This window comes from Cervus canadensis, chromosome 28 (assembly GCF_019320065.1).
Source record: "Cervus canadensis isolate Bull #8, Minnesota chromosome 28, ASM1932006v1, whole genome shotgun sequence".
Lineage (NCBI taxonomy): Eukaryota > Metazoa > Chordata > Mammalia > Artiodactyla > Cervidae > Cervus > Cervus canadensis.
The window spans coordinates 21,898,387-21,915,376 of NC_057413.1; the positions used below are offsets into that span (position 1 = coordinate 21,898,387).

The 16,990-nt window shown below is 40.6% G+C and overlaps 5 non-coding genes across 5 annotated transcripts; 4 read left to right on the forward strand and 1 right to left on the reverse strand.

Moving 5' to 3' along the window:
* The first annotated feature begins 823 nt into the window (after positions 1–823).
* On the forward strand, positions 824–896 carry TRNAF-GAA. Its single transcript has one exon. It is a non-coding gene; the product is annotated as a tRNA-Phe (tRNA).
* Positions 897–4,848: 3,952 nt separating this feature from the next.
* On the forward strand, positions 4,849–4,920 carry TRNAA-UGC. Its single transcript has one exon. It is a non-coding gene; the product is annotated as a tRNA-Ala (tRNA).
* A 6,814-nt stretch (positions 4,921–11,734) lies between these two features.
* TRNAK-UUU lies at positions 11,735–11,807 on the reverse strand. The gene has a single exon. It is a non-coding gene; the product is annotated as a tRNA-Lys (tRNA).
* A 1,144-nt stretch (positions 11,808–12,951) lies between these two features.
* TRNAR-CCG lies at positions 12,952–13,024 on the forward strand. Its single transcript has one exon. It is a non-coding gene; the product is annotated as a tRNA-Arg (tRNA).
* Positions 13,025–16,714: 3,690 nt separating this feature from the next.
* Positions 16,715–16,786, forward strand: TRNAA-AGC. Its single transcript has one exon. It is a non-coding gene; the product is annotated as a tRNA-Ala (tRNA).
* The last annotated feature ends 204 nt before the right edge of the window (positions 16,787–16,990 follow it).

Here is a 16,990-nt window from a genome sequence, read left to right on the forward strand (position 1 = left end):
TTCTCCGGGTCGCAGTTTAAGAGGATATAATTTAAAGGTTTAACAAATAGTGGGGTTTGAAACAATGGCTTTTGTATCCGGCCAACTATCCAATCTTTGAAGACTTCCTCAGAAATATGATTACTATTTCAAAAAGGATCCTCGGGATCTTTCTGTTGTGAGAGGTGTCGTTCAGTAGTGGTGTATCCTTTCTTTATGAGAGGATTGGAAACCATACACATGCATCTACTTTTCTCGTTTTAAAAACACGTTTTGCTTGCTCACATGGAAATAAACACATTATCCGACGGATTGCCTTTAAGTGGTTCCGGTTTCTATTCTCTGGTCCCGGCACTAACCGGCCACGTGTCAGCATAAGGAAAGCCAGGAAAAGAGAGTGGATAAAAGAGAAGAATTGGCTCCTTCGGAATTTCTTCCAGCCGAAGCAAGGAGCCGGTCTCCACATTAACGTGCCCAATGATCCTTTCAGCCTTGTCATTGAAGAGCAAGACAGAAAAAGAATTGAAAGATGAGTCGATAATTTCATTCTGAATTCCCTCAGTTTTCTGAGCAGTCTTTTAGTTAGTGGAGTAGCCGAAAGAGACCAAGCAGAAATATATGCAGCTTTTTGTTTTTCATCTCTTTCTCTCCTTTTACTTCCCTTCTTTTCTATCAACCCATCCACTGTCTCCTAGAATTGGATCCTATTTTTAGACATGGATTTCAGGGGAGCCAGGATATATGGGGGAGAATGAATGCGCAATATTGAACGAGATAAGTTTAGCCCTCACGAATGAAAATTCCGCTATTTTGAGGAAACAAGTAAGTATATTGCTCACAAGTGGCCGAAATAGCTCAGTTGGGAGAGCGTTAGACTGAAGATCTAAAGGTCCCTGGTTCGATCCCGGGTTTCGGCAGTTCGGTTTTACTTTCCTGTAGTTAGCAACTCGTCAGATAAGAGTTGTATTGCAACCCCTAGAGTCTACATCTGACAACAATGTTTACGGCATTTTCACTAACGCAATCAAAGAATGTGTGTGTCTTGCTGTCTTTTGGTTGCTACTCCACTGGGGTCTTTTATTTAAAGTTTTAAAACCCAGGGAATTGTTTTCCTAGGAGCTAAGAAATTACGATATGCTACAACCTCTTGCACTTACAATTCATTTCTGCTTTCATGTGTGTGTAGGAGATGGGCCTACTAAAAGCCCTGGCAAAAGAATTAAACAATCTTGCTGAGAGGACATGACTCAGTATGTGACTCCTGAAGGAATCCAAGAAGGAACAAAAAACATCTTGAAAGCAGGATGTATGCCTGGGGATGGAAAGCTGTCAACAGACTGTTCCTATCTTTGGCGCCTGGGGGGCACATAAAGATTAACTGGGTCCTTGTCCTTGAGGCAGAAAAACAGGGATACAAAAATGTTAATTGTTAACTGCATAGGATTATCATTGAAGGCCACCTGGCCTTCTATGCTCATGTAAACACGTACAAGCAAGTCTCAAAAAGTATAATAAAGCAGGCTTGAGATCAGTCTGGGCACCTTCACCTCGTGGTGGTGTTGGTCCCCTGATCCCCACTGTAACTTTCTTGAGTGTTTCTCCTTCTTTCGTCATGCGGCGCTTTCAGGAACTTGTGCTGTCGAGTTGTGCACACACTTGTGCACACACTCAACGTGTGTGTGATCTTTTTAATCACAAAAATTGGTGGTGGTGGTGGGGGAAGCTGTAGAAAAAGAACTACTACACTGTATAAGTGTATATATGTGGAAGTGGTATGCACAAGAAAAAATTTCCAATCAGAAAATATGATTTTTCATCTTGAGTCCACCCCCTTTTTAAACTATTGGAATAGGAGCTTTGGTGAACATTCTCAAACTTTTAAACAATTACAAGACCATCCCAAGTTTTCTTTTTGACAAGACATTCTTTCAATCTTGTGCCTCTATCTAGAATTTGCACATCTTATTTCTATTTTATTATCCAGGAAAGAATGAAAATAAGCACTTCTTTAAGAATTATTCTGTTGAACTTTCACAAAGGGACCAAGAATACTGAAAAATGGAAGCAAATGGACAGTAAAGTCATCAAGACTCAGATACAAATACATTTTTTTCCTTTTTATTTCAACTTTTTTCCTTTGAAACTCTGTTATCCCTTGTGTCATTTTGAATTATTTTCTTCTTTTTGAACTTCTGTTTCAGTTTCACAGTGTCTGTTTTCTACTAACAATTCTTGGCCATTATGTCAGAAGAAAATAATCAACAATATTTCAAGATCAGAACTGCATCAAGTTGCAAATGGAAAATTGGTACAAACTTAGAAGCAATAGGGGGCAATATAGGGACATTCACTATACAGGAACTTGGTGTTAGAAACTATCCATTAGCTACCTATCCCTCCTCAGTTCAGAAGCTTGCATTTTATCTCATTAAGAAACATTTGATTGGACAAACAGCATCATTTAGTATTTTATTGCCTAATTCAGTAATGATCCCTTTATATTCTATTGAAGTGAGAGGTCTTGGGTAATTCACAAAATATAATTAGTTTTATATTCAATATCTTAAAAATAAGGCTAATAATGTCTATGTCAAAAAGGATACTATAACTATCAAAGGAAATCATGCAAGTAAATGCTTCATGTCATGTCCACACATATGGCTCTGGTGTTCTCCCAGAATAGCACCTAAACATATAATATCTTCTTGTAGCTATGGCTGTCCAATAGCAATATAATAAAGCCATAAATGAGTCACTTTTATAACTTTTAATTTTGTAGTAGTCACATTAAAAATAAAAATAGATGGTCTTAATTTAAGAAGACTATATAAATGACTTGGTATATCAAACATCACTTAGATAAGTAGTCAATAAAAATTATTAGTGATATCAGTTAAATTTTAAATATCATATTAAGTCTTTGAGATCTGGTATATATTTTACACTTAAAGCACATCTCATCTTTTCAAGTGTTTAATACTCAAGGTGGCTAGTGGCTACCATTTTGGACAGTGCAGTATTAAACCTGTATGTCATTGACTTTCAGCTTTTCTGAATTGAGTATATGTGGCATGAGTGTGTTCTGGCTCTCAGTTTACAAGTTTAATTCCTCATAAGAATTCTGTATTAAATGAATCCATAGTCTAGATTTTTTTAAATTGAAATATAGATGATTTACAATATCATATTAGTTTCAGGTGTACAAAATAGTTATTCAACATGTTTATAGCTCTAAATATTTAATTTTTAAAATTCCCAGCTTGTTCATGGGCAAAAAGAAAAAAAAGTATACCTTATTATTATGAATCCCTGAGACTCCAATAGACAGGCAGTTTTCTCCAGGTGCAACACGTTATGACCCAGAAGTGTTTCTGCAAACCTTCTTAATATTGGAAAGCATCATATTTTATAGCACCAGTCACAATAATTCTCCTTAGCAGTTCACGAGCTAAAAACTACTGAAGGTACAAGTCTGTCAGGCAAATTATATTCTTCCAATTTCAAGAGGAATTCAAAATTATTTTGTGAATATTGGCAAAAGTTCATTAATGGGCAAACCAGAAGGAGAAGGTGTTAACCACTAGAAATCTACTGTCAGAAAATGTGTTTTCTTGTGGTCATCTTGTGTAGTTCAAAGAACATGGTTTTAATCATAGTAAATCCCAGTATTCAAGAAATGTCCAGGAACAAACTTATTTTCCTACGAATATCACTAATGAGCACACTTTTCTGTCTTTACCCACCATCCACATCCTTGTGTCTACTGATTACTCACAAATCCAAGGCTGCGAGTAACTGAGTTTGCCATGTAATATTCTCACAAGTGTGCACCACATAGATCTTGAGTTTAACAAGAGCAAAGCTTGCTCATCTTCTCCATTTCCAATCTTTCTCCCATTTCCAAAAGAATTTTTAAAACATTTCCTGCAGTTTTTTCCATTTGTAATGACATAGCTTTTCCTGCCTTCCTAAATAACTGAATGACTGAGCCTAATATCTTGTGGCTGTTTGTCTTTGGTCTCACTCTCATAGTCTAACACTCTTCTCCATTGCTAAAGCTGTTGTTTCATTCATGCCTTATGAAGAAGAGATTTTGGATTATTGGTGGGTCCGCTGAATTACCCAGGTGCATAGGTTAGAAGAGGGGGGGAAAAAAAGCCCCTTACACTGCAAGGCTGAATGTTTCACTCTAAGGTGTTTTATTGGTTGTGGTTTTCCTCCATCAAATCTAGTCCTTAATATTCCAATGGAACAAACAAACAGCAAATACCATGGAGCGTTTTAGGCTAGAAAGAAGCTGAATTTCAATGGCCTTGGATGTCTCAGTTTAAGACATTTTTGTGCATGTGTACTCAGTCATGTCTGACTCTTGGTGCCCCGTGGACTGTGGCCTGCCAGGCTCCTTAGTCCATGGAATTTTTCAGGCGAGAGTACAGGAGTAGTTTGCCATTTCCTACTGCAGGGGATCTTCCTGACCCAGGATCAAACCCACGTCTCTTGCACTTCCTACATTGGCCGGCCGATTCTTTACCACTGAGCCACTAAGACATATTTGGAGGAAATCTAAGAGCCAGATACTGTAACTTGATTTAATTTCTTGTCAAGCGTAATAGGAGACCCCAACCATGTTTTAAGGCCACAGTGGAAACTTCTTGTGGTTATCTGATAAGTTCCAATCTTTTGCCTTGCCCCGGGCTCAATCCCTGGCACAACCTCTATACGCTAGAGCATCAGTATACTTCTTTGGTTTCTGAGGGTCTCTGGCCTAAAACTTGGCATTAAACACTACTGTCAAGATGCTCAGGAACCCAGAGCCTTAGGAAATAAGATTAATTTCCAGAAAAGTATTAGCAAGAAGGTAGCCAGCAAGGGGGTGTAGCTCAGTGGTAGAGCGCATGCTTTGCATGTATGAGGCCCTGGGTTCAATCCCCGGCACCTCCAGGTATTGGTTCTGTTTTTCTCTGGAATGCGATCAAACTGTTCTTCAAGGAATACAGATTTAGCTCTCCTAAGCTTTTCCCCCTTATAGTCCTGTACACATAGAAAGTGTGTACAAAGGCAATCCCAAAGAATGCTCAAACTACCACACAATTGCACTCATCTCACACGCTAGTAAAGTAATGCTCAAAATTCTCCAAACCAGGCTTCAGCAATACGTGAACTATGAACTTCCAGATGTTCAAGCTGGTTTTAGAAAAGGCAGAGGAACCAGAGATCAAATTGTCAACACCCGCTGGATCATCGAAAAAGCAAGAGAGTTCCAGAAAAACATATATTTCTGCTTTATTGACTATGCCAAAGCCTTTGACTGTGTGGATCACAATAAACTGTGGAAAATTCTGAAAGAGATGGGAATACCAGACCACCTGAGCTGCCTCTTGAGAAACCTAAATGCAGGTCAGGAAGCAACAGTTAGAACTGGACATGGAACAGCAGACTGATTCCAAATAAGAAAAGGAGTATGTCAAGGCTGTATATTGTCATCCTGCTTATTTAACTTATATGCAGAGTACATCATGAAAAACACTGGGCTGGAAGAAACACAAACTGGAATCAAGATTGCCGGAGAAATATCAATAACCTCAGATATGCAGATGACACCACCCTTATGGCAGAAAGTGAAGAGGAACTAAAAAGCCTCTTGATGAAAGTGAAAGAGGAGAGTGAAAAAGTTGGCTTAAAGCTCAACATTCAGAAAACCAAGACCATGGCTTCTGGTCCCATCACTTCATGGGAACTAGATCGGGAAACAGTGGCTGACATTAGTTTTTGTGGCTCCAAAATCACTGCACATGGTGATTGCAGCCATGAAATTAAAAGATGCTTACTCCTTGGAAGGAAAGTTATGACCAACCTAGATAGCATATTAAAAAGCAGAGACATTACTTTGCCAACAAAGATCCGTCTAGTCAAGGCTATGGTTTTTCCAGTGGTCATGTATGGATGTGAGAGTTGGACTGTGAAGAAAGCTGAGCGCCGAAGAATTGATGCTTTTGAACTGTGGTGTTGGAGAAGACTCTTGAGAGTCCCTTGGACTGCAAGGAGATCCAACCAGTCCATCCTAAAGGAGATCAGTCCTGGGTGTTCATTGGAAGGACTGATGCTGAAGCTGAAACTCTAATACTTTGGCCACCTCATGTGAAGTGTTGACTCATTGGAAAAGACCCTGATGCTGGGAGGGATTGGGGGCAGGAGCAGAAGGGGACGACAGAGGATGAGATGGCTGGATGGCTTCACCGACTTGATGGACATGAGTAAACTCCGGGAGTTGGTGATGGACAGGGAGGCCTGGCGTGCTGCGATTCATGGGGTCGCAAGAGTCGGACACGACTGAGCGACTGAACTGAACTGAACTGAACCTTTTCCTCCTTATAGTCCTGTACACATAGAAAGTAAAAACATAACCCAATGGGTTTCGGTGAAATCCCTCATCTCCTGCTGTGAACATCGACGTCACCGAGACGACTGCAATAGCAGAAGGAAGACAAAAACCAAGTGGGACAAAGAACGGGATTCTAACCGGAACAGAGTCTGAACCTCTTGGCCCTGAGATTAAAGTGCTGACAACTGACACACCAAACTATTTAGAGGGAAGTTAAGTGAGCTTCTGAAAACCATCTTATGTTAAAGATACTTGGTTACTGGCTTACCTTTCATATCTTGCATTCCAAGCTCAACACAGGAAAAAAACACTCACTTCTACCTATACCTTTGGTGCTGAAATCTAAAGACGCAAGCAGATTCTGTTTCTATTTTGACCGCTTCTCCTACCACTGGCGCGTGGGTATCGGGACGGTGTGGGCCCGGCTGCCCCGCGGTAGGAAACCACCAATACCACCCGGATCCACCGAAAATAGAAACTCGACGCGGGGAAAGAGCAACGAAGTGCTCCGAAAGCCGCGACAGTCGAGCAAAACGAAGGGGATCTTCCGGCGGAAAAGTGCCCGCAGGCTCTCTCTCTTTTTTTTTTTTCTTTTTTTTTTAGTCGACACGAATGAACGCCGGAACTGAAGTGATTCATGTTCAGTTCAGTTCAGTTCAGCTGAGTTCATTCATATTCATGTCAATAAAATTGATATTCATGTCAATAAAATGAGTTCATGTTCAGTTCAGTTCAGTCATTCCTATTCATGTCAATAAAATCGAGATTATTTTTAATGGGTTAAAATATATACATCTACTTGTGGATGATATTCTTTGTATATTTTAAATACACTAGGGTGCAAACATATACAATGGTATAAGATAAATTAAAGCTCTTGGTTCTGAAACTTTAATTTCTTGAAAAACTGTATCATTTTGTTGAGCTGTGTCTTAGAAATTCAACACAGGTGAAAACAGATTAGCACCAATAGGATTCTTGCAAATATTTTGATAAAAAAATACAAAAATGTGAGTAAGAAGACTTTGTCTGTGATATGAGCGTGGAGTGTACTGGAAACATCACACTTGGGCTTGAGTGATGAAAACTCCCACTCCCAAAACCCAGTATCTATCATCAACACAGTGAATGTTCATTTTCCAAAGCAAAGAGAAACCAAGAAGATGTGGAGTTTCTCCATTAACTGTGAGGGTTTTCACATGTTCCTCATTCCATTTTCCACAGCCTTGTTTAAAGACAGAGGGAAACAAAATGAACGTTATAGCCTGATAATCTCAGAGAAATCACCAGAGCCAGTGGACATCATCTGTCATGGTGTAAATGGATCACACGGAAGATGCACTATCAGAATCTGGGCATTTCAGAAAAAACAAGGAAATTATAACTTGAACCTAACATAAAAAATATCAGTTTTATGCAAAATTCATTTCATATATAGTTCCTCTGTTTTGTATCCTAACAATGTTGTCACGCGAGTGTATGTTCCTCGGTTCTTTGTCTCGTCACAACAAAAATTTGGAGTGACGGACATTAAAGCCCCTTGGTGGGTCACGGCTCTCGGAGGACAGACCGTGTTATAGATCTTAAATAAATCAGTGTTACAGCTCTTTAAATCAGTGTTATCGAGAATGGACCTGTGAGCTTTCCAAGTACCCAGGGGAAGCGCAGCAGAGACGGGCAGCTCAGCGCCTCTCCTCCCAGACAGACTTTTGTCAGCCTAAGCGTTCGTCCAATTTTTTGCTCCTCCACCTTCCTGTGGCGGCGGCAGCCCCGGACTCCACCATGTCTCAGCCTGCCTTTCCTTATCGTTCCCTGCATTCTGCTCTCAAGTTCTTTCGCCTTGATCCACACTAATCGCCCTCCTGGCATTAACTTTCCCAAGCAGCTCAGCTCGCTCCCTCAAAGGCTGAGAACTGCCAAACCTGGCTGACTTTCAGAATCAACAGGGGGTGGGGGGGTGGGGGGGTGGGAGCTGATAAACAAGGTTGATTTCTTGCTTCGCCCATCAAGGATAATTTAAAATTTCCTCCAAAGCTAGCACCTGAGTTGGCTGTCGCACCAAATTTTGGCTGAAAGTGGGAAGCTCTGCCCTTTCCACGAGGAAAATGGGATCTCAAGAAATAATTTGTCATACAAGCAACTCCTGCAGCTCAGTTCCAGAAAAATAAATGACCCAATCAAAAAATGGGCCAAAGAACTAAACAGACATTTCTCCAAAGAAGACATACAGATGGCTAACAAACACATGAAAAGATGCTCAACATCACTCATTATCAGAGAAATGCAAATCAAAACCACAATGAGGTACCATTACACGCCAGTCAGGATGGCTGCTATCCAAAAGTCTACAAGCAATAAATGCTGGAGAGGGTGTGGAGAAAAGGGAACCCTCTCACACTGTTGGTGGGAATGCAAACTAGTACAGCCGCTATGGAAAACAGTGTGGAGATTTCTTAAAAAACTGGAAATAGAACTGCCATATGACCCAGCAATCCCACTTCTGGGCATACACACTGAGGAAACCAGATCTGAAAGAGACACGTGCACCCCAATGTTCATCGCAGCACTGTTTATAATAGCCAGGACATGGAAGCAACCTAGATGCCCATCAGCAGACGAATGGATAAGGAAGCTGTGGTACATATACACCATGGAATATTACTCAGCTGTTAAAAAGAATTCATTTGAATCAGTTCTAATGAGATGAATGAAACTGGAGCCCATTATACAAAGTGAAGTAAGCCAGAAAGATAAAGACCAATACAGTATACTAACGAATATATATGGAATTTAGAAAGATGGTAATGATAACCCAATATGCAAAACAGGAAAAGAGACACAGATGTACAGAGCAGACTTTTGGATTCTGTGGGAGAAGGTGAGGGTGGGATGTTTCAAGAGAACAGCATCGAAACATGTATATTATCTAGGGTGAAACAGATCACCAGCCCAGGCTGGATGCATGAGACAAGTGCTCAGGCCTGGTGCACTGGGAAGACCTAGAGGGATCAGGTGGATTGGGAGGTGGGAGGGGGGATCGGGATGGGGAATACATGTAAATCCATGGCTGATTCATGTCAATGTATGACAAAACCCACTACAATATTGTAAAGTAATTAGCCTCCAACTAATAAAAATAAATGGAAAAAAAAAGAAATAATTTGTCAAATGGCGAGTTCATTTTGCACGTCGGGCCCAGTGGCCAAATCTCCTCCCTGGTGCTCTTTCGTTCAGTAAAGGATTCCGGATTTCATATATACTGAGGGGCAAAAAAATCGCTGGATCATCCTGCTGTCTGTTCTTGTCTTCAGCTTGGACCCTGTGGATCTCAGAACCAGAGCTACAAGACCTTGGGAGACAAACCAATACCAGATTTCCTGACCATGGTGCTGGCTCCCCTATGTCAACAGGCTATTGCTTTTTATTATTTTTTTCCTTCTGTTTGCCTTAGGTTTTTTCGCTCTTTTTCCCTTTGGCTCTCTCAATGAAAACTTAGATGACTAACATGGCACTTTTTTCTTCTTTTCTTGTATCCATTGAGATTCTGCTTTTTTCTGTGGGTTATTTAGAATTGTGTTGTTTAGCTTTCAACTCTTTGAAAATCTGCCTCATCTTTCTGTGACTTTTGGTTCGATTCCACACTGTATCCTTCAAGTTTATTAAATTTGTTAAGGTTGGTTTTATGTCCCAGGATATGTTCTATGTTGGATATTTGATGGATTTGAAAAGTGTCTGTACTCTGCTGGTATTGGATGAACTAGTCTATGTTGATTGGATTCTGGTGGCTGAGGGCATTTTTAAGTTTTTCTATCTCCTTGGTCGTTTTCTGTTTAGTTGTTCCATCAATTATTCTGAGAGAGACACTGAAGTCTCTAACTTTATTGGTAAATTTGCCTATTTTCCCCTTCAGCTCTATCAGGTTTTTGTTTTTCCTTCTCCGCATATTTTTCAGCTCTGTGGTTTGGTGCATACATATTTTGAATTGCTATGCCCTTCTTGGTGAATGGGCACTTTTATCATGTGATGTCCTTCTTTGTCTTCTCTTTGTTATAAAGTTTACTATATCTGATATTGATATAGCTACTGCTTTTTTTTGATTAACATTTGCATGACATTTTTTTAAAATCCTCTTAATTTCAAACTACTTATATATTTACAGGTTATGTTTGAGGTGAATATTTTTATAAATAGACAGCTTATAGTTTGATCATATTTTCTAATCTACCCTGTGGATTTAATTGGTGCCCTTAGACTATTTACATTTAATGTAATTATTGGTATGTAGGGCTTAAGTCTGGGATTTTAATTTTTTGTTTTGTTTGTTCTGTTATTTTTATTTTTTGTTCTCTTTTTCTTGCCTTTTTATGGACCACTTATACATATTTTAGAATTTCATATTAATTTATCTATACTATTTTTTATTGTATTCTTTATATAGATGTTTTTAAAAGTAGTTACTCTAAGAATTCCATTATAGATATTTAACTTATCAGAGTGTACTGGTGTCACCATTTTACCAGTTCAAGTGAAATGCAGCAACCTCACCTTCCTTTTTGTCACTTTACTTTTCCTCATTTGTAAAATAATTGTCTTAAACATTTCTTTCACATATAATTAGAACCACAACAGAGTTATACTTTTGCTTCAAAACTGTTATACCTTTGTTTCAAACATAATTAAGAAAACTCAAGACAAGGAAAGTTCATTGTACTCACCATGTTTTTTGTTTGTTTCTTTCCTGATATCCAATATTTTTTCTCTTATTTCTTTTCTATTTGGAGAACTTACTGTAGCCATTCTTTCAAGGTAGTTCATTGGCAGCAAATTACCTTAGTTTTCCTTTATCTGAGACTATCTTGTAGTCCTCTTCATTTCTGAAGGATATTTTCTCTGGATATAGTATTCTGGACTGACAATTCCTTTCTTTAAGCACTTGGAAAATGTGCCATTCTTTCTAACCTCTATCATTTCTGATGTAGCTGCTGTCATTTGAATCTATTTCCCATATGGCTGGCTGAAGTGTCTTGTGTTTCTTGTTTCAAGACTTTATCTTTGTTATTAGAGTTCAGAAGTCTTGGTTGATTTCCACCCCCCCACCCCCGGTCAATTGAAGAAAGAGACTCTCTTCTGAACACTACATAAAACCCAAACCTTTGGGTCTGCAGTCTATAGTCTGAACAATTTCCCAAGACTTTCCCTTAGGGTTGGTAAATTCATCACACAATCGTTTCATTCTTGTAAAGCAACGAGCAAAGTTTCAATAGGATTGCAAAGAGTTGGACACAACTGAGGATGCATGCATACTCATACAAAGCAGGGTATCTTTTTCCTGAACTCATTCCTGTGTGAGTAAAGATAAAATAGAGGGTTGCACGCCTGAACAGGGACTTGAACCCTGGACCCTCAGATTAAAAGTCTGATGCTCTACCAACTGAGCTATCCAGGCTCCTATTATTATCCTTTCCCTGAGTAATTTATCTTTGCACATTTAGCCAATTTATTTTATCTTTCAGGTTTTAGTTCCCAAGTCAGATTTCTTGAATTTTCCTCAATGCTAAAAAGATTCTCTTTGAGAGAGATGTTGCAATCATCAGGAACATTTTCCTTCCTCTTCTCTTCTTTGTCTTCCTTCTCTGGGTTTTCAGAACCAGAGATGCTGTGTCTCCTAGACAAAGCATTGCTGGGTTTCAGACCATATTGCTAGACACAGAGGGTTTCATTTCTTGCCAAGTCCCTCACCTAAATTCCTCCAGACAGCACTCACACTATTTCTGTTTGTATCCCTCTTCATTGTCTTGCACATCTTTCTTGCAGCCTTTGTAGGCAGAAAGAGAGTTGAAGGAGGAGGAATTTGAAGATGCAAGAAAATGTTCTGTAACAGGTCCCTTTCTGCTGGTGGTTGAAACTGCCCCCAAGCATTCCTTTGGCAAGGGGGTCTTGAAATTAGTTGATGGGAGGCTGAGAACCAAGTGTAACAGCTCTTGCTGGCCAGGCCCAACGTGGTATGGATTCCCACTCTTCAGCTTCTACTAGAACCAACAGTCTTTCCACACAGGAAAACAACAAGGGACCATTATCCAATCTAATGCTTCTCATTGAACCCATTTCTAGAAGGTAAAGGATTTAACTAAAGCAATTTCATAGGAAACAGCAGAAGGTGTTTCTTCAGACTCATTCAGTCCAGGCCCTAGCTCCTACTCTTCTGTTTGAGCTTACAGGTTTTTATCCTTGGAGGATGTGCCTTTGTGTCTTTGCAATAGAACAGAACATACCAAATTCTGAAGCTCCTTCTCCTTGTGCGGTCATCACTCCTTCCTTGCAGACTTCAGTTCTTGCCTCATATTTTTCCATCAAAATTGCATCATCATTTTCAGTGACTTAGGCAAGACAGTCTTCAAAAGTTTGCATCACTTCTGATCGCCTTACCATTTATTAATTTTAAGTATTGTTGTCAGGGATTTGATGCAGTTTTATGCCCTTTGGGGTGGAAATGTTATCAATGAAATCATCCTCTAATTGAAATTAGAACTTTGAAAATAGAAACGTGCCATGTTTCAGCTTTCAAATTTGAAAACATGACTTTATCAGTCGGCCGCGTGGCCTAATGGATAAGGCGTCTGATTCCGGATCAGAAGATTGAGGGTTCGAGTCCCTTCGTGGTCGCTTGTTTCTTGTCAGACAAGAAACAGAATCTGTTTTCATTTGACCTGTAAAGGCTGACCTCGAAAAGAAAACCTGAAATGGGACAAGCGTCTTAAAAAAGCCAAATTAGTATACCCATTAATTACTGATAGCTTGCATTTTGTCATTGGTGTCTAATCACCAAATAATACCTAGTAGTGAAGTACTAACGCATGTATAGTTATTGATACCATCAGTTCAGTTCAGTTCAGTTGCTCCTTCGTGTCCGACTCTTTGCGATCCCATGAATCACAGCACGCCAGGCCTCCCTGTCCATCACCAACTCCCGGAGTTTACTCAGACTCATGTCCATCGAGTCGGTGATGCCATCTGGCCATCTCATCCTCCGTCGTCCCCTTCTCCTCCTGCCCCCAATCCTTCCCAGCATCAGGGTCTTTTCCAATGAATCAACACTTCTCATGAGGTGGCCAAAGTATTAGAGTTTCAGCTTCAGCATCAGTCCTTCCAATGAACACCCTGGACTGATCTCCTTTAGGATGGACTGGTTGGATCTCCTTGCAGTCCAAGGGACTCTCAAGAGTCTTCTCCAACACCACAGTTCAAAAGCATCAATTCTTCAGCACTCAGCTTTCTTCACAGTCCAACTCTCACATCCATACATGACCACTGGAAAAACCACAGCCTTGACTAGACGGACCTTTGCTGGCAAAGTAATGTCTCTGCTTTTTAATATGCTATCTAGGTTGGTCATAACTTTCCTTCCAAGGAGTAAGCATCTTTTAATTTCATGGCTGCAATCACCATGTGCAGTGATTTTGGAGCCCCCCAAAAATAAAGTCTGACACTGTTTCCCCATCTATTTGCAATAATGACCCTGAATTTTCTTGCTCAGAATCCTTCTCTAGAAGTGGTAGAAATGAAGGTGAATTTCCTCTTAAAGTTGGGGTAGGTCTCTTTTTCTTATTGCAGGGTCATAATTCTCCACCCAGGGATTGAACCTACATCCTCAGCAGTGAAACCAGTGCAGTCCTAACCACTGAACCACCAGGGACTACCCTGGGCCTCTTTTTCTTGGTGGAGATTTAAGATAGATTTTCCCTCCCTTTTTCCTCTTCCATTCTATTGTCCTTTTGCCAAAATAGCCACCTTATGTGGGACTAAAGCCTCTAGAATTGGAACAGCTGCAAAGGCAATGCATTGGATCATTGGTTTTCTTGTTATATGAGCAGGGAACTCATGAGAAAATGAATGAAAAGGTGCAGCAAGAAGGATTTGGTTACAGAGCAGAGAAAACACACAGAAGATACAGGGGACTTTACACATGACCTTGTATGTGGAAGGGTGGTGGCTCATGTGGTAAAGAATCTGCCTGTGATGCAGGAGGAAGGCACCTGCTCAACATTAAAAATCAGCTTTCCCTAGATATTCTTTAAAAAAAAAAATTAGTGTCATTTTTGGATGGTTTTAAGAAACCTCAAAGTTGCCAAGAGAAGTCCCCAGAGATAAATTTCACCAATTTAAAAATCATTAGACTAGATCCTCTCTAGCATTGCTGGTTCAATATCCTGGAAAAGAAAAGGTGTATTAGGCAAAACTAAGGCAATCTGAATAGATTATGGATTCTATTTTCTAAAATTTATCAACTTTAGTTCATTAATTTGGCAACTGTATCATCCTACTAAGGAACTGAGTGCAGAGTATAGGGAAACTTTCTGTAATGTCCTCTCTATTTTTCTTTATATCTAAGTTCAAATTTAAACTTTTTATAAAATAAAAATATCTCTCTTTTAGACTTACAAAAGAAGAGAGTGTTTAAAAGGATTTAGAGCAAAGGTTTTGCTGCAGAGAGCAAATTTCTAACAGGGCTCTTGCACTGGTTAGCACCCACATTCAACAAGAGGGTGATGACTAGAACCTTATGTCACTGTCTGATTACTATGAAGATTTTGAAGTAATATTCAACAGAGGCTAAAACAAAAGAATAAGCATGTGACTAGTAACGGGCTTCAGACGAAAGCAGGGTTCAGTAGCTTTTTTGTGTATGTATGAAATGGGGAAAGTGAAAGAATCTACACCAGAAAGGGGTCTTGAATCCTGCGTCCTCTGACTAAGGTCTTGATGCGGGTCCAACTGAGCAACCCGGGAATACGATGGTTTCAGTGGGAATTTCTTACTATTTAAGCCAAAAACGTTTAGCTACTGCTTAACCTCACCTCCCTCCCCATTCTTTCCTTTGTATTTTAAAACCAAACATGCTAAAATCTGTTGATGCCAGTTGAAATGCCCAAGCACAGAACCGCAGCTGGAATCCGTTTCTAAATTCGAAGCTGCTGCCATCTGGGGATACGAACGACGTCGCCTTTCCGAAACCTCGGATGCCGGGGCTACTGCTCCAGATACACGCAACTACAGGTGCGCCCTCGAAAATGTTCAACCTGTGTTTGCCGCGACAGAAAGTGGAGCAAAGCACGCTCGGAGTCATAAAATCTTGGGCAAAACGGGACGTATCTTTTTGTGACACAGTCTTTCAAACCACTTGCCTTGGGAAGGAGCCTTCTCTTCCCGAGGGCCTGCAGAAAGTGCAGCAGCAAGGCTTCGCTTGGGCACTTTTCCACCTCTGCGCCTCTCCATTGAGACCCATCTCCAAACGATCCTCTTCTGTCTTCTTCCTCTGCTTGTCTCTCTTTCTCTTTTCTGCCCCGCATCAGCTTCATCCTTTTCCCCTCCAAGAACCAAGTCACTCTCCCTTCTCCAACCTTCCCTCTGCTGATTCCACTTCCCAACTGTTCGTCTTTCCAGGATGGTAATAATATAACCCACCCGGGCACCTATCTTCTCTTCCCCTTCCCTCCCCTGCCAGAAGGTGTGGGATTTTTGTCCAAAAGTTGTAGATTAACAGTGGCACCTATGTTTGCCTAAAGGTGGGAAGTGTTGACCTTCTGTGCCTTGGGGACTGATAAAATTTGCTGATTTGTCAAGCTTTGGAACGTTTTAGGAAAAGCGAGTCTGCTTCACAGGTTCCACTCAGCTTCCCTTGCGCTCTCCTCTATGTGCAAATAATTTGATCTGAGAGATGCTACAACAGGAGCGCTCACATTTCTCCTCTTTCCTCTGTCTGTGGCCTCTCTTGTACAGTCTACAAAATCAAAATTGTAGCGTCATGGTAACAAAGCAGCTGTCATATTCGAAGTCCAGGTGCTGAATGCAGGAGTTTGCAAGACTACAAGACTGCCTGAGACACTCTTTGTTTCGGTCAAGTACTGTGAATTAATTCACCTCTTGTCTTAAATTCACACCTGGACCTACGCCCCCTCAGCTGTACTCCAGGAACGCGTCTTTTTATTCCAAGTACTACCTTTTGCTTCGTTTTGGCAGCCGTGAGCAGGGGCAGACTTTCTAAAGAAGGGAAGATCCGACGACATAACAGAAGATTTAGTTCTGGGACTCTTCCTCGTGATGGACTGGAACTGGCACAAGAGGCAGTTGGGAAAACTGCCCTTGATGGGGAAGAGGATTGTGGAAAGATCTAAAGGTTTTTCTGTCCAGAATCAATTTCTCTTTTTCCTGGCCTAGCCGTGAGACAAGAGTCAGCCCAGAGGTTTCAGAAATGGAAGAACTGAAAATAATGGAGGAATTTATCTTGCCAACACCTTCCTACAATGCTTTTTTAAAAAAAAGAACAAGGGACAGTATGCTAGCACCATCATGCCAGGGGGTGTAGCTCAGTGGTAGAGCGCGTGCTTAGCATGCACGAGGCCCTGGGTTCAATCCCCAGCACCTCCATAAGTTCTGTGTGCTTCCCACTCTGCTGAGGTTCTTCTCCCAGGGGGCAATTTGTGTGAACACCTTTTTAACTTATGTAACATTTAATCATGGGGCTTGACATTCCTTGGATCTCCCAATCAGGTTACTTCAGTGCAATAAAAGCCAGGAACCAAGTGAAGTTGAAGTACAAGAACGGCTTGCTCAGAATCAGTCTCCTTGAAG